Genomic DNA, 2,991 nt, shown 5'->3' on the forward strand with positions numbered 1-2,991 from the left:
TTTATTCAGAGGACCGACAATGCTTCTTCTTTTTTCTTTTTTTAAACACGTTTGATGTAAGATGGCCTAAAACAGTTACAAGCAAAATTGTCGAGAGGAAAGCAAGTTCAGGGGGGTATAATAAATCAGTCCAGCTGTTTGTCTAATAGATTTATGATTGCACGGCACCGAGTAACGCGCAGATGACTCGGAAGAATCCGAAACGTTGCTCGTGATTAGCATTCTCAATTAATTAAGACAATCTGGTTAACTGGTCTTCTTTGAAATTTCTTACAATCGAAACAGCTCGTTTTAAAATTCACCCAGTTTCCTTATAAGCCAGACCTCTAATCCCCTAATTCTCAATACCAACACGAATTTCACTAAATCGGTCAGTCAGGAATCCCCGTCTCTCTCAAATCTTACAATGAACTGGTTTAAATAAATCGACAAGTCCCGATTGATCATCGTTCGAACTTAACCGCTCGACGCACATGTCGTATCCAAACGTTTTGCAATTCCCAAAATTTTCTCAACCGTTTCACAGCACGTGAACTACGTGATTGCCTTTCAGAATTTACATGTTAAAGGATTGTATTAGTCGATTTGCAGGAACGTGTGCTACGAATAAAATGTTTTCTCGTCGGCGTCCAACGACCGACTCCTGATTATCGACGCCGCATTGTTCGCGCGATTCACTTGCACGACGTTACGTAATACGTCGCCGCGAATTTCTGCGGCCCCATGTGGTCTCACGTTCTCATGTCAAGGGCATACGCAGCGAAAGAACCGCGTGTACAACTGAGAAATGCCGGAAGAGAACGCTGGAAGGATTATTCGACGAAGAATATCCCCCGGTTTTCGCGGTTCCGTACGTTCCAGCCATTTCGTTACCACTCTGAAGTTGTAGACATGTATGCCTCTCTGTGCGGATTCCACGGAGGCCTGTGGTGGGGGATATTGGTGCCTCGTGGCCTCCCCTATATAAGGTTTGCGCTCTCCCATTGCCTCTCGGTTGTTCCCCAATTCGGGCAACTTCTCCAAGTCTTGGCAAACCGGACATCGTAAGTTGAACACATTTTTTTTCTTCTTCTTTTCATTCTGTTTTATCCTTTTTTTGGTCTAATTATTATATTTTTTTTTTTTTTTTTAAATTTTATACATTGCTATACATATATATATATATTGGTGAATTTTTTTTGTTGGAAAAGTTTATCTGCTCTCTTTTGTCGAGTTCATACTTGTTAAGAATTTGATTTATGGAGTTTTAATTGTATATTTGGTGTGCTGACTGTGGTTGAGATTATCCGTTTATTGTTTAAAGTTGTTAATATCTTTCTGTTTTTTTCTGTTTCGTGCGAGTGGTACAATTAGGTTCTTCATTTTATCACGTTATTTTGAGAGAGATGATGGCGAGAAGAGAAGACGAACGTCTTTCTTATTCGCCGAAGTCGACTTAGGATTTTCGATACGAACTGAGGAGGCAGTCGTTCATGATCGCTGGTGCTCCTGTTACCATCGATGTAATGGAACCTTCACGAATTAAAGATCTTAGTGCTGTTTACGTTTTGTCTTTTTATTACCCCATTTTTGGTGGTTGGAGATATATAGAACAGTGAACCTATCGCGTAACGTCTTTCATTAGCAACTTTAAGAAGTGTTTTTTTTTCTTTTTTTTTTTAAACTGTGTTCAAGATTAAATCTCCAAAGACCTGATTATGGAGAAACTCTATCACTTTGTAACACGCAATTTCAACAAATGCAATCTTCGTTACACCAAAAAAAAAAAAATCCCCTCACTAGACAAACTACTTGTATCAATGGAACAAAAAAAATCATGTTGAATAGAAGGTAAAATCAATGAACAATCTCGATGGATATATGTGCCGTGTCTCGTTCAACTGAATCCTACCGAATTCGCGCGCAATAATCTCTCGCTTAATAAAAATTTAAATCGACGACAATCACGTCGAGTTAACGTGAAATTTCGTGACCAGTAAACCAAAAACTATAAGAGGCATACGCGTCCAAGAGAAGAAGGGTTTGGTCATCGAGGCGACGAGCAATTACAAAGTGGCAGTAAACTTTCCGCGTAACAGGCAAATGGTCCGCGTAAACTCGGTGTAATTAAAGATCCAGGATCGCGAGGCGCGGACATCGGAAACTAGAGCATCGTGTTATTCTCTCTCGGAGTCTTCGGGACGTAACCGGTTGAAACCACTTTTAAAAGGTCTTGACGTTGAGCACGTGTTAGGCGGATTGCAAGAAGTCTCGTGTAATTTGTTCGATTGATTACAAGCGCGCCATTAGACGTATCGCGGAGGAAAAAGATTGATGGTGTCTGCCGTTGAATTAATATGCCACATAATTGAACGAATATATCGGATTATTTGCACCGCTATGGAAATCGAAGGAGATTCTTGAATAACAAATTAACCGTTTTGTAAGCGGTCAACTATATTCCGTTCTCTTTTTTCTTTTCGTTTTTTTCTTCGCTAGATTTATGAATATCGCGACAACACTTAGTTTGCATGTACAAAATCAACGTTGCGACGTGTAACTTTGATTAACGATGTTATAATTGCGACAACGTGTACCAGTTTTGAATTTGATTTTTTTATTATGCTCGCGATACTTACAAATTCACGAACGGTTTTAAGTGAAATATATTCTAATCGAAATGTTCTGGGTGTGCCAGAATTTTCTCGTCGAGCTTCATCATTGTGTTTTACGAGTGGAAATGACAAAGAAAATTACAACGCTATAAAATATGAAAAAGGAAAACTATGAAATATTTAATTTTTCATAATTAGCACGATACATACAGACGATGAATGAAATTGCTGTTCTTAGGATGAGCCATGAACTCTTGCCCACTTTATTTGCATAATTTATTTATTCTAATTAAAATTGATATCAGAAATAAGAAAGAAGTTCTGTTAGTTGTACGATATCCCTTCACGTATCGGTAACATAATTTAAACTGACCATAAACTTGTGGCTCATTCTAGC

The 2,991-nt window shown here is 38.6% G+C and overlaps 1 long non-coding RNA gene across 1 annotated transcript in view; it reads left to right on the forward strand.

Moving 5' to 3' along the window:
• Positions 1-985: 985 nt before the first annotated feature.
• LOC108570359 overlaps positions 986-2,991 on the forward strand; it is a 16,401-nt gene continuing 14,395 nt past the window's right edge. The window contains exons 1-2 of the long non-coding RNA XR_001891359.1: positions 986-1,043; positions 1,354-1,502. This is a non-coding gene — a long non-coding RNA (uncharacterized LOC108570359). The remainder of the gene's footprint in view (positions 1,044-1,353; positions 1,503-2,991) is intronic.

This window comes from Habropoda laboriosa, unplaced genomic scaffold (genome assembly GCF_001263275.1).
Source record: "Habropoda laboriosa isolate 0110345459 unplaced genomic scaffold, ASM126327v1 scaffold70, whole genome shotgun sequence".
In the NCBI taxonomy this organism is placed as follows: domain Eukaryota; kingdom Metazoa; phylum Arthropoda; class Insecta; order Hymenoptera; family Apidae; genus Habropoda; species Habropoda laboriosa.